The sequence below is a fragment of the Zingiber officinale genome, chromosome 3A, assembly GCF_018446385.1.
Source record: "Zingiber officinale cultivar Zhangliang chromosome 3A, Zo_v1.1, whole genome shotgun sequence".
Lineage (NCBI taxonomy): Eukaryota > Viridiplantae > Streptophyta > Magnoliopsida > Zingiberales > Zingiberaceae > Zingiber > Zingiber officinale.
Genome location: NC_055990.1, coordinates 105,774,390 through 105,789,255, shown reverse-complemented (window position 1 = coordinate 105,789,255; position 14,866 = coordinate 105,774,390).

Genomic DNA, 14,866 nt, shown 5'->3' with positions numbered 1-14,866 from the left:
TTGGCATTCATCAAAAAAATAAGCAAGGGTAAACAATCATAGGGTAGAGTTACTGTAAAAAGTAATCAAATTAAAAAAAAGCTAATTTTGAAAAAATATCTAAGTTTGGTTCAAAATTCAAAGATAAAAGTATAATTTTTAACTCCAAGTTAAAAAATAGTCAAGTTGACTTGGGGGAGACAAGTTGAATTTTGAAAAGTATAAATTTAAAGTTAATCAAGTTTAACTTTTCAAGCGTGTAAAATTTTTCAAATCAGGTTTTTCAAATTTACTTTTCAAGTTTAAGTAACATTTACTTTTCAAAAAGGTAAATTTTCAACTTCAATTTTTCAAAAATAAAGCAAAAATTAAACAAGTAAGATTAACTTTTCAAGAAGTAAAATTTTTTGCCAAAAAAATTTTTTAAGGCTAATTTGATAAAAGCTAAGTTTGGAAAGTTTAATTTTCAAGCATATGTTACAAAACTGAATAAGTTTAAATTTACAATATTCAACTTTTAAAATCAGGTTTAAAAAATTAGGTGGGATTAAACATCCAAGTTTTTCAAACACTTAGTTAAATTTAACTTTTTGCAAACTGGTGTTTTAAAAACAAGTTAGTTTTAAAATAGATGTACAAAGGTATTTTTCAAACACACAAAATTTTAATTAATTTCTCCCCCTGAACTTGATACTTAAAATTAAACAGCTGTCTAACCAATTAGGTACTAACTAACTATCAGAAGATAGTAGCTTTCACTTGGTTAGTTAGATTAAGGTGATTATAAACAGTCAGTGTTTGACTTGACTGATGATCTTAATCTGATTATTGTCTGATTTGTATTTAACGTCCAGACTTATGCTGATGCACTGAAATAAGCATCTTAAGTCCAGACAGTTGGCCTATGTATCTCACCCCTTTCTATGTTTGTCAAACACAAGTAAGGTAAGCCTAAGGTGTTGGTGAGATGCTCAAAAACTAGTCCTATGGGTACATGCTTTCCAAGGATTCAAACTAGTCTAAGGCTAAAACTGTTTTTAAAAATCTAAAAATGGAAAGTTTTGAAAATAAACAAGTTTAACTTATAATTTGATAAAACCATTTTTGAGAATATTTTTGAAAAATCCTAGTCTATTAAGCACATCCCTAATTTTCGACGTAAGTTACTGAGTTCACTTTCAGGGAGTGGTTTTGTGAAAATGTCAGCTAAATTTGATTTGGACTCAATGTATTTGAGTTCAATATTTAGTAACATGATCCTTGATAAAGTGGTGCCTACTTTCAATATGTTTGGTTCTTGAATGATGCACAGGGTTCTTAGTTAAGTTAATTGAACTTATATTGTCAATTAATACTTTTACATTTGTGATATTTAAGTTGAAATCTTTTAGAGTATGCATCATCCATAATAATTGTGCAACACATTCGCCTATAGCTATATATTCTGACTCAGTTGTAGATAGAGCAACACAATGTTGCTTTCTACTAAACCAGCTGACAAGTGATGAACCTAATAATTGACATCCACCACTTGTACTTTTGCGGTCTAATTTACATCCAGCATAATCTGAGTCAGAATACCCTATTAGTTCAAAATTATTTGTCCTAGGATACCAAATTTCTACATTTGTTGTTCCCTTAAGGTATCTAAAAATTCTTTTGACTTGTGTCAGATGGGATTCCTTAGCACAAGTTTGGTATCTAGCACACATACTAACTGCAAATAAAATATCAGGTCGGCTTGCAGTTAAGTACAGTAGGCTACCTATTGCACTCCTATAATATTTTAAGTCAACTGGTTTTCCACTTAGGTCATTATCTAAGATTGTGTTTACTGCCATAGGTGTTTTTATTTCTTTTGTATTTTCCATTCTGAATTTTTTAAGTAAGTCTTTAGTGTATTTATGTTGATAAATATAATTTCCTTCATTTGTTTGTTTGATTTGTATTCCTAAGAAATAAGTTAATTTTCCTACTAAGCTCATTTCAAATTCTTTTTCCATTAGATCAATAAATTCTTCTAAAAATTCTGAATTTGTTGAACCGAATATTATATCATCTACGTATATTTGTGCAATAAATATGTCTGTATTTAATGATTTAACAAACAAGGTTGGGTCAATTTGACCTTGGTTGAATCCTTTAGATGTTAAGTACGATGTTAGCCTTTCATACCATGCCCTAGGTGCTTGTTTAAGTCCATATAATGCTTTCTTTAACTTAAAAATATAATCAGGGTGTTCTAGACTTTCAAACCCAGGAGGCTGACCTACATAAACTTCTTCTTTAATTAGTCCATTAAGAAAGGCAGACTTAACATCCATTTGGTATAGTTTAAATCCCTTGTGGGCTGCATAACTTAGTAACATTCTAATGGATTCTAATCTGGCTACTGGGGCATAGGTTTCATCATAGTCAAGTCCTTCAACCTGATTAAACCCTTTGGCAACTAGCCTAGCTTTATTTCTAGTAATATCTCCAGTTTCACTTAATTTGTTTCTGAATACCCATTTTGTTTCTATTATTTTCTTATTCTTCGGTGGTGGTACTAGGTCCCAAACTTCATTACGCTCAAATTGGGCTAGTTCTTCTTGCATAGCTATAATCTAGTCTGGGTCTAGTAGGGATTCATCCACAGTTTTGGGTTCAATTTTTGAAATTAGAGAAATTTGACTTAGGTTTCTAAAGGATGATCTGGTTTGAACTCTCAAGTCTAGGTCACCAATTATTTGATCAGTTAGATGGTTAGGATTTACTCTTGTAGTTATAGGGGGTTCATGTTCTTGAGTGTGTTCATCTTCTTCATAGTCTAGGGATTGATTGGTTTCTTCAGAATTATTAATTTCAGTAGGTTGAAGTTGAGTTTATCCTTGGGTTTCTTCAAATTTTACATTTGTGGTTTCCTCGATTTTTAGCGTAACTTTGTTATAAATTCTATAGCCTCTACTATTTAGGGAATATCCTACAAAAATTCTATTTTCAATTTTAGAGGAGAATTTTCCTAAGTGTTCTCTTGTATTTAAGATGAAAACTGGGCACCCAAATACTTTAAAATATTTTATATTGGGTTGTTTATCATAAAACATTTCGAAGAAGGTTTTGTTATGGGTTTTATTTATTGTTGTTCTGTTCTGTACATAGCAGGCTGTACTAACAGCTTCTGCCCAAAAGTATTTAGGTAGGTTATACTCATTTAACATTGTTCTAGAAGCTTCAAGTAAGGTTCTATTTTTTCTTTCTACAATCCCATTTTGTTGGGGGGTTTTAGGGCATGAAAATTCATGATGGTAACCATTTTCAAGACAAAATCTGTTAAAGTTGTGATTTTTAAATTCTCCCCCGTTGTCACTCCTAATTCTTTTAATTTTAATATCTTTTTCGTTTTCAATTTGTTTGCAGAAAGTTATAAAAATTTCAAAAGTTTCATCTTTATGTTTTAAGAATTTTACCCAAGTAAACCTAGAATAATCATCTATAATTACTAAACAATATAAGTTTCCATTTATAGATTTGACTCCATGGGAGTCAAAAAGGTCTAAATGTAGAAGTTTTAATATTGAGTTAGTTTGTGGCTGATTTGTTTGTTTGTGAGTGGATTTAGTTTGTTTACCTTGTTGACAAGCATTACATATGGTTGAATCTAAGTTAGGTAATTTTGATAAGCCTCTCACAAGTCCATTTAGTTTACTTATATTTCTAAAGTTGGTGTGAGACATTCTTCTATGCCATAACCATGTTTCTTCTTTTTGTGTTAAATAGCACTTAATGGAAGAAGTGGTTAAGTTGATGGCATAGATGTTGTCTTTTCTAAAACCTTTTAGGCTTATGGTAGGATTATCTAGATGTTTGATTAAACACTCTGTGGATAGAAATTTAACCTTATACCTAGTATCACATAATTGACTTATACTCAGAAGATTATATTTAAAATTTTCAACAAGTAAAACATTTGTAATTATAAAGTCTATTTTTAATTCAATATTACCTATACCAATTACCTTGAGTTTGTCGTTGTTTCCAAAGGCAACTGTTCCTAAGCTTTTGTAAGTGAGTTGAGTGAACTTGGTGTGATCTCCAGTCATAAGTTTGGAGCAACCACTGTCCAAAATCCACTTGGTTTCCTACAGTAAGTAGGATTTAACGTTAGTCTTTTTATTTTTGAGCAGGCATTATTTAATTTTAAGTTTTTAAAATTAAAGTTTTAAGTTTAAAGTTAAAATTTTGAAATTAATTTTTTAAGTTTAATATTGAAATTAATTTTTAAGTTTAAAATTAAAATTTTGAAATTAATTTTAAAAGTTTAAAATTGAAATTTTGAAAAAAATTGAGATTTTGAAATTAATTTTTAAGTTTAAAATTAAAATTTTGAAATTAATTTTTTAAGTTTAAAATTAAAATTTTGAAATTAATTTTTAAGTTTTAAAATTGAAATTTAAGTCTTATTCATCTCACCCGATCTATATTATCAATCAGGGAATCCTATAATTTTGCGAGATGAAATTGGATTTTTAATTATGGAGTTTTGGTTTAACTTGTGTTAGATTCAGATTTAGCTTTGGTCTCCACAAATAGGCATTCTTCGGATAAACTTCTAAGCTTAGTGAGTTACATGGACGTCATTAGTAGTAACCAACCTTTCGAGGTTTTCCGAATAGTCCTATCCACGGAGCTTAGTACTAAATCTTGGTCTAACTGGTTAGGATTCATTTAAGGGTAGCTTCGGTTAGTTCCACTTGGCCAAATGCACCAGATCGAAACCATATCTTTCTAGACATGAGATGCCCAAGTTTCCCCAACGTACTATCATCCAAAAACTTTACCAGTATCATGATTCAAGTTAAACTTGGTCTCTTTTTAACTAATCCTAATTACCCTGCCGGGTTAGTTAATTTTGGAGGTGCCAGCTATTCTGGAGCCTCCCCCTGAATTATTGGCCATTAATTTAAATTTTGGTTTTAGGTTTGTGTCGATTCCTTTTATAGTTATAGTTAACTTGGTGATTATTTTGTTGATTAAAGTGTTTAGATTTTGAATTTGATTTAGGTTTGTATTTTGGTTTATTCGATTCTATATAATGTATTTTTTCTTTAGGTATATAATATTGATTAAGTCCTATTTGCGTGGTTAAGCACGCTTTCGGAACCCAAGCTAGATTGGTTGATTTGTATTGGGTTATTAATGATTTAAAGGTTTTATTTGAATTCGACTTATATCCTAGTCCGGTTTTATTATAGCATGCTTTTTGATTATTTAGGATTAAGTCTAGATTTTTTGATCTTGTTGTGAATTTTTCTAACATCTCTTTTAAATTGTTTATTTCATTTTTTAATGATAAATTCTCCTCCTCAAGTGTTAGATCTTGAGTTGGATTCGAATTTTTTATTTGTTCCTTGAGGTCTTGATTTTCCTCAAGAAGTGATTTGTTTTCATTTTCTATCTTAATTAATTTACTATTTAAACAGGAAATAATTCTAAAGAATTTTTTGTTTAAATTAAAATATACTTCGTTCGGGCCTTCGGAAACGAGTACGGACTCGTGGCTTGTTTCGGGTTCAGACCCGTCTTCATCTTCCGACTCGTCTTCTTTTCATCTTCGCGGGCTATCAGTGCGAGGTGGCTCTGATGTTTCTGCTCTTCTTCCTCCGATTCGTCCGAGGAGTCGTCCCACGTTGCTTTGAGGGCCTTCTTTTTGGTTGGCTTCGGTTTGTCGAACTTCAGTTTTGGGCATTCGTTCTTGTAGTGTCCCTTTTTGTTGCAGCCGTAGCAAGTCACGTTCTTTTGTTCTGAGGGAGAACTGATCTTTTGAAGGTCCTTTTTGCTGAAGCTCCTTTTTCTCCTGGTGAACATTTTTCTTACCAAGTTCACCAGGTGTTCTTCGTCTTCGGAGTCTTGGTTGGAATCTTCTTCATATTCAGGTTTGCTCTTCTTTTCTTTGGAGGAACCTGCAAATAAGGCTATACCTTTCTCGGCTCCAGCATTAGTTTGTTCATGTAATTCTAATTCACAGAAGAGCTCGTCTAATTTTAATTTAGAAAGATTTTTAGAGATTTTGTAGGCATCTACGATTGATGCCCACAAACTATTACGTGGAAAAGCATTTAATGCGTACCTTATTAAGTCTCTATTTTCCATCTGGTGGCCTATCGCATAAAGCCCGTTGAGGATGTCCTTGATCCTCGCGTGGAGCTGATTGCCGTTTCACCTTCCTGCATTTTTATATTAAAAATTTTATTTAAAAGCAAGTCGCTCGTTCCCTCGTGCAGCTCGATCAATTTGTCCCACAGCTCTTTAGCGTTTTTGTGTGGACCGACTCTGTTTAGTTTTTCTCTTGTTAATCCGCACTGTAGAGTGTTGATTGCTTTATTCTCTGTTGACGCCTTTTTCTTCAAATCTGCTGTCCAGTCTTCAGGATCCAGTATATTCCCGAAAGTGTCCGCTGGAATTTTATAGGGTCTCGTAACGCTCATCCACTGGTCGAAGTCTGTTTTGAGGTAAACCTCCATGCGCTTCTTCCAGTACGGAAAATCGTCCCCGTTGAAGAGTGGAGGTCGTACTGTGTTGAAGCCTTCTTGTTGGGACATCCTGCACACAAGTAAATAATCAAAAAAAATATCCCAAGACTTGGTCTTGGATTAGTAGTGCAGGAAAAAATAGTAGAAAAATCTAGATTGGTGTTGCACCAATTTAGATTTAATTAAAAAATATTTAAAAAAATAGACCAGTTTGGAATAAAGTGTAAAAGTGAAGATCGAAAAAAAAATAAAAGGTTTCACCCCCAGTCTGATTGGTGGTTGCACCAAATCAGAGCGGTACCTGCTCTGATACCACTTGTAGGACCGTTAGATTCGATAGGGGGGTGAATATCGATTCAAAAATATCGAGTATAAACGTAGCGGAAAAGTAAAGTAGACACAGGGTTTTTTATTTCGTTCGGAGCCTGTGGCGACTCCTACTCGAAGGCCCGTACTCCTTGAGTACTTTCGTTGGGCAATTCACTAGCAATTCGGATAATTACAATTTAAGTACAAAAAGTTGCTAATGACAAGAAAAACAAAGCTGTACCGACAGACAAGGAATTTAAAAGAGCGGGAACGTGTCGTCAGAGCTTTGTGAGCGTCGTTGGAGCGCAGAGCAACAGAGCGAGTAATCTCAGAGTTCTCAGATGTGAAACAGATGATTCTGAAGCTCCTGCCTAGGGCTTCTTTTATATGTTGCTCCGGGCGCCTGGATTCCTTCCGGGCGCCTGGAATGTGACGAAGCTGCTCAAACCGAGATGCTCCACGTGGCGACGACTTGGCCTGGATATAATTTGCTTTCCGGGCGCCCGGATCCCTTCCGGGCGCCCAGACTTCCGGGCGCCCGGATCCCCTCCGGGCGCCTAAACCACCTTGTTCCAGAAAACTCCCTTTTCCTGCAAAACAAAGTTAGTCTGAGGCAATATATATCCTGCAAAATAGATTGTTAGCACATTTTATAATAGTATGAATTAGCACAAATAGTATGACTTAGATTCCATCTTTCCGAGACCGAAATCTAGTCACGATCTCGACTTAGACATCCAAAATGGATCTAAGCCGGATCGACGCCTAATGTTCCCTTCCCGGGAATGCGTCCTCGCAGTCACTCCCCTCCAGTGACTTACCTCACTTACCTGCCAGACGTCCGGTCAGCCCTTCGACCCGTCTGGACTTCTTGCCAGCTATCCGGTCAGCCCGTCGACCTAGCTGGACTTCTTGCCAAGCGTCCGGTCAGCACGTCGACCCGCTTGGACTTCTCGCCAGCTAGCTGGACTTCGTGCCAGACATCCGGTTAGCCCGTCGACCTGTCTGGACTTCTCCTGCACACTCGATCCAAGTGTCAGATAACAACAAAACTAACTTAATCTATTTGTCATTCATCAAAACCTAGGTTAGACCGTTAGTACTACCCGCACCAACACTATGTTCGTCAAACACAAGCAAGGTAAGCCTAGGATTTTGGTGAGATGCTCAAAACTAGTCCTGTGGGTACATGTTCTCTAAGGATTTTGAACTAGTCTAAGGCTAAAACTTTATTTGAAAATCTAAAAAAATAGGAAAGTTTTGAAAACAAAATATGTTTTAACCTATGAGTTGAAAACAATCATTTTTGAAAATATTGTTGAAATTCGAAACTCCTAGTCTATTAGACACATTCCTAGTTAATGACTAAATTCATTTTCAGGAAGTGGTTTAGTGAATATGTCAGCTAAGTTTGACTTGGACTCAACGTATTTGAGTTCAATGTCACCCTTAGTAACATGATCCCTGATAAAGTGGTGCCTGATTTCAATGTATTTGGTTCTTGAATGATGCACTGAATTTTTTGTTAGATTTATTGAGCTAATATTGTCGATTAAAACTTTTACATTTGTGATTTTTAAGTTGAAATCTTTTAAGGTGTGCATCATCCATAATAATTGGGCTACACATTCTCCTATGGCTATGTATTCTGACTCAGTTGTAGATAGTGCAACACAATGTTGCTTTCTACTAAACCAGCTAACAAGTGATGGGCCTAGTAGTTGACATCCACCACTTGTGCTTTTGTGGTCTAATTTGCATCTAACATAATCTGAATCAGAATATCCTATTAATTCAAAGTCACTGGTCCTAGGATACCAAATTCCTACGTTTGTTGTTCCCTTAAGCTATCTAAAAATCCTTTTGACTTGAGTCAAATGGGATTCTTTAGCACAGGTTTGGTATCTTACACACATACTAACTACAAATAAGATATCAGGTCGGCTTGCAGTTAAGTAGAGTAGACTGCCTATTGCACTTCTATAATACTTTAGATCTACTGGTTTTCCATTTGGGTCATTGTCTAAGATTGTGTTTACTGCCATGGGTGTTTTTATTTCTTTTGTATTTTCCATTCCGAATTTTTTAAGTAATTCTTTAGTGTATTTATGTTGATAAATGTAATTTCCTTCATTTGTTTGTTTAATTTGTAATCCTAGAAAATATGTCAATTTTCCTACTAAACTTATTTCAAATTCTTGTTCCATTAGGTTGATAAATTCTTCTAAAAAGTCTGAGTTAGTTGAACCAAATATTATATCATCTACATATATTTGTGCTATAAATATGTCATTTTTTAGTAATTTAACAAACAAGGTTGGGTCAATTTGACCTTGGTTGAATCCTTTGGATGTTAAGTAAGATGTTAGCCTTTCATACCATGCCCTAGGTGCTTGTTTAAGTCCATATAATGCTTTCTTTAATTTAAAAGCATAATCAAGATGTTCTAGATTTTCAAATCCAGGAGGCTGACCTACATAAACTTCTTCTTTTATTAGTCCATTGAGAAAGGCTGATTTAACATCCATTTGATATAGTTTGAATCCCTTATGGGCTGCATAACTTAGTAACATTCTAATGGATTCTAATCTGGCTACTGGGGCATAGGTTTCATCGTAGTCAAGTCCTTCAACTTGACTGAACCCTTTAGCAACTAGCCTAGCTTTATTCCTAGTAATTTCCCCAGATTCACTTAATTTGTTTCTAAATACCCATTTTGTTTCTATTATTTTCTTATCTTTAGGTGGTGGTACTAGATCCCAAACTTCATTACGCTCAAATTGAGCTAGTTCCTCTTGCATAGCGATGATCCAATCTGGATCAAGTAGGGATTCAGCTACAGTTTTGGGTTCAATTTTTGAAATCAGGAAAATTTGACTTAGGTTCCTAAAGGATGATCTGGTCTGAACCCTTAGGTCTGGGTCACCAATTATTTGATCAGTTGGATGGTTAGGGTTGATTCTTATAGTTCTAGGAGGTTGATTTGCTTGAGTGTGTTCATCTTCTTTATGATCTAGGGATTGATTGTTTTCTTCAGAATTATTATTTTCAACAGGTTGAAGTTGAGTTTGTTCTTGGTTTTCTTCAAATTTTACATTTGTGGTTTCCTCGATTTTTAGCGTAATTTTATTATATATTCTGTAACCCCTACTGTTTAGAGAATATCCTACAAAAATTCCATTTTCTACTTTAGATGTAAATTTTCCTAAGTGTTCTCTAGTATTTAAGATGTAGGCTGGACACCCAAATACTTTAAAATATTTTATGTTGGGTTGTTTGTTATAAAATATTTCAAAGAAAGTTTTATTATGTCTTTTATTTAATGTTGTTCTAATTTGCACATAGCAGGCTGTACTTAGAGCTTCTGCCCAAAAATATTTAGGTAGGTTATATTCATTTAACATAGTTCTAGAGGCTTCTAGTAAGGTTCTATTTTTTCCTTCTACAATTCCATTTTGTTGGCGGTTTTAGGACACGAAAATTCGTGATGGTAGCCATTCTCAAGACAGAACTTGTTGAAATTATGATTTTTAAATTCTCCCCCGTTGTCACTCCTAATTCTTTTAATTTTTCATTTTCAATTTGTTTGCAAAAGTTTGCAAAGATTTCAAAAGTTTCATCTTTTTGTTTTAAGAATAAAACCCAAGTAAACCTAGAATAGTCATCTATTATTACTAAGCAGTATAAGTTTCCATTTATGGATTTGACCCCATGGGAGTCAAAAAGGTCTAAATGTAGAAGTTCTAATATCGAGTAGGTTTGTGGTTGATTGGTTGGTTTGTGAGTGGATTTTGTTTGTTTACCTTGTTGACAAGCATTACATATGGTTGAATCTAGGTTAGGTAATTTCGGTAAGCCTCTCACTAGTCCATTTAATTTGCTTATATTTCTAAAGTTGGTGTGAGACATTCTCCTATGCCATAACCAAGTCTCTTCTTTTTGTGTTAAATAACACTTAATTGAAGAGGTGGTTAAGTTGATAGCATAGATGTTGTCTTTTCTAAAACCTTTTAGGCTTATAGTAGGATTATCTAGATGTTTGATTAAACACTCTGTGGATAGAAATTTAACCTTATACCTAGTATCACACAATTGACTTATACTCAGGAGATTGTATTTAAAATTCTCGACAAGTAGAACATTTGTAATTATGAAATCTATTTTTAGTTCAATATTACCTATTCCGATCACCTTGAGTTTGCCGTTGTTTCCAAAGGCAACTGTTCCTAAGCTTTTGTAGGTGAGTTGAGTGAACTTGGTGTGATCTCCAGTCATATGTTTGGAGCAACCACTGTCCAAAATCCACTTGGTTTCCTACAATGAGTAGGATTTAAGGTTAGTTTTAAAAATAGTTTTTCAGGTTAATTTGGTTTTAGAATTAAAAGTAAATTAATCGTAATTCATTTTAGTTATTTAATTCGAAATTTGGTTAGTTTAAAATTTAACTGATTCAGTTCGAAATTTAATTTGAAATTTGAAATTTAATTTAATTAATTTAATTTGAGATTTAATTTATTTAATTCAAAATTTAATTTAATTAATTCGAAATTTAATTTAATTAGTTCAATTTGAAATTTAATTTTGATTCTTAGTCATCTCACCCAATTTAAGTTGTCAATCAGGGAATCCTATAATTTTGTGAGATGGATTGGATTTTTAATTATGGAGTTTTGGTTTTAACTTGTGTTAAATTCAGTTTTAGCTTTGGTCTCTACAAACAGTCATTCTTCGGATAAACTTCTAAGCTTGGTGAGTCACATGGACATCATTAGAAGTAACCAACCTTTCGAGGTTTTCTGAATTGTCCTGTCCACGGAGCTTAGTACTAAAACTTGGTCTAACTGGTTGGGATTCATTTAAGGGTAGCTTCGGTCAGTTCCACTTGGCCAAATGCACCAGATCGAAACCATATCTTTCTAAACATGTGATGCCCAAGCTTCCCTAACGTACTATCATCCAAAAACTTCACCAGTACCATGATTCAAGTTAAACTTGGTCTCTTTTTAACTAATCCTAATTACCCTGCCGGGTTAGTTTGTTTAGGTTACCCTGTCGGGTAAGTTATTTTTGGAGGTGTCAGCTATTCTGGAGCCTCTCCCTGAATTATTGGCCATTTAAATTTTGGTTTTAGGTTTGTGTCGATTCCTTTTATAGTTATAATTAACTTGGTGATAATTTATATTTTGTTGAGTTTTAATATTTTTAAATTTTGATTTCTTTGATTTGTGTTTTGGGTTTTGATTTAGTTTATTCGAGTTAATATAGTATTTTTTTTTTAGGTATATAATATTGATTAATTCCTATTTGCGTGGTCAAACACGCTTTCGGAACCCAAGCCTGATTAGATGATTTGTATTGGGTTATTAACGATTTGAAAGTTTTATTTGAATTCGACTTGTATCCAAGTCCGATTTTATTATAAGATGTTTTTTTATTATTCAGGATTAAGTCTAGATTTTTTGATCTTGTAGTGAATTTCTCTAGTATTTCTTTTAAGTTATTAATTTCTGATTTTAATGTTGAGTTCTCTTCAAGTATTATATCTTGAGTTGGATTTAAATTCTTTATTTGTTCCTTGAGGTCTTGATTTTCCTCAAGGAGTGATTTGTTTTCATTTTCTATTTTAATTAACTTACTATTTAAGCAAGAAATAATTTTAAAGAATTTTTTGTTTAAATTAAAATATACCTCATCCGGGCCTTCGGAAACGAGTACGGACTCGTGGCTTGATTCGGGTTCAGACCCGTCTTCATCTTCCGACTCGTCTTCTGTTTCAGCTTCGTGGGCCATCAGCGCGAGGTGGCTCTGGTGTTTCTGCTCTTCTCCCTCCGATTCGTCCGAGGAGTCATCCCACGTTGCTTTGAGGGCCTTCTTTTTGGTTGGCTTCGGTTTGTCGAATTTCAGTCTTGGGCATTCGTTCTTGTAGTGCCCCTTTTTGTTGCATCTGAAGCACGTCACGTTCTTTTGTTCCGAGGGAGAACTGATCTTTTGAAGGTCCTTCTTGCTGAAGCTTCTTTTTCTCCTAGTGAACATTTTTCTTACCAGGTTCACCAGGTGTTCTTCGTCTTCGGAATCTTGATCAGAATCTTCTTCAGATTTAGGCTTGCTCTTCTTTTCTTTGGATGAGCCTGCAAATAAAGCAATACCTTTCTCGGCTCCAGCATTAGTTTGTTCATGTAATTCTAATTCACAGAAAAGCTCGTCTAATTTTAACTTAGATAATTTTTTCGAAATTTTGTAGGCATCTACGATTGATGCCCACAAGCTATTACGAGGAAAAGCATTTAGAGTATACCTTATTAAATCTCTGTTTTCCATCTGGTGGCCTATCGCGTGGAGTCCGTTGAGGACGTCTTTGATTCTTGCATGCAGTTGACTTGCCGTTTCCCCTTCCTGCATTTTTATATTAAATATTTTATTTAAAAGTAGGTCTCTTTTTGTTACCTTTGCGTCGCTTGTTCCTTCGTGCAACTCGATCAGTTTGTCCCACAATTCTTTAGCATTCTGATGTGGTCCGACCCGGTTCAGCTCTTCTCGTGTTAGGCCGCAGTGTAGCGTATTGATCGCTTTGTTTTCTGTCGATGCCTTTTTCCTCATGTCCGGAGTCCACTGTTCCGTGTCTAGTGGATTTCCGGAGTTGTCGGTTGGAGCTCGATAGGCTTTTATGACGCTGAACCACTGATCGTAATCCGTCTTTAGGTATACTTCCATTCTTTTCTTCCAGTACGAGAAGTCATCCCCGTTGAATAGGGGAGGATGTACTGTGCTAAAGCCTTCTAGTTGAGACATCTGCACACAAGTAAACAACGAAAAAAGAATATCCCAAGACTTGGTCTTGGATTAGCAGTGCGGGAAAGATAATAAAAATATCTAAATTAGTGTTACACCAATATGGATTTAATTGCAACGGAGGAAAGAAAAAGGAAAATAAAAAACTTCCCAGATTAATAATAATATCATATTACAATTAGGCGTAAAAAAATTTTCACCCCCTGTCTGATTGGTGGTATAAAAATTGGACACAATGAATTTTACTTCGTTCGGAGCCTGTGACGACTCCTACTCGAAGGCCCGTACTCCGTGAGTACTTTCGTTGGGCAATTACTAGCAGTTCGAAAATGATTACAATTTAAGGTACAGTAATGCTAGCAAAATAAAGAAAATACCGACAAGAATTAAAGAACAGGAAAGGAGTATATCGTCGGATCTTCGTTAGCGTCGCAGGAGCGCAGAGCAGTAGAAGACTTTTCTTTTTCCGTTGTTGTACTGAAGCTCCCCTCTGACCCTTCTTTTATATGATGCTCGGGGCGCCCTGGATTCCTTCCGGACGCCCTGGTGAGACGTGGCAAGTCCAACCAGCGAGCTCCAAGTGGCGACGCGCGATCAGGATAATTTTTGTCTCCAGGGCGCCCGGATCCCTTCCGGGCGCCTGGACCTCCGGGCGCCCGGATCCCCTCCGGGCGCCCGGACCACCTTTTTCCAGCGAACAATCTTTCCTGCAAAAACAAGGTTAGTCCGAGACAAAATAGATCCTGCAAAATAAAGTGTTAGCATAATCACAGTTTACTTTCAAAGAGTATGACTTAGATTCCGTCTTTCCGAGACCGGAATCTAGTCACGATCTCGACTTAGATATCCAAAATGGATCTAAGCCGGATCGACGCCTAATGTTCCCTTCCCGGGAACGCGTCCTCGCAGTCACTCCCCTCCAGTGACTTACCTCACTTACCTGCCAGACGTCCGGTCAGCCCTTCGACCCGTCTGGACTTCTCGCCAGCTATCCGGTCAGCCCGTCGACCTAGCTGGACTTCTCGCCAAGCGTCTGGTCAGCCCGTCGACCCGCTTGGACTTCTTGCCAGCTATCCGGTCAACCCGTCGACCTGGCTGGGCTTCGTGCCAGACATCCGGTCAGCCTGTCGACCTGTCTGGACTTCTCCTGCACACTCGATCAAAGTGTTAGACAACAACAGACTAACTTAACCTGATTTATCATTCATCAAAACCTGGGTTAAATCGTTAGTGCTAACCGCACCAACAGAAGGAACCAAAGCAAAGAAGCTTCATGG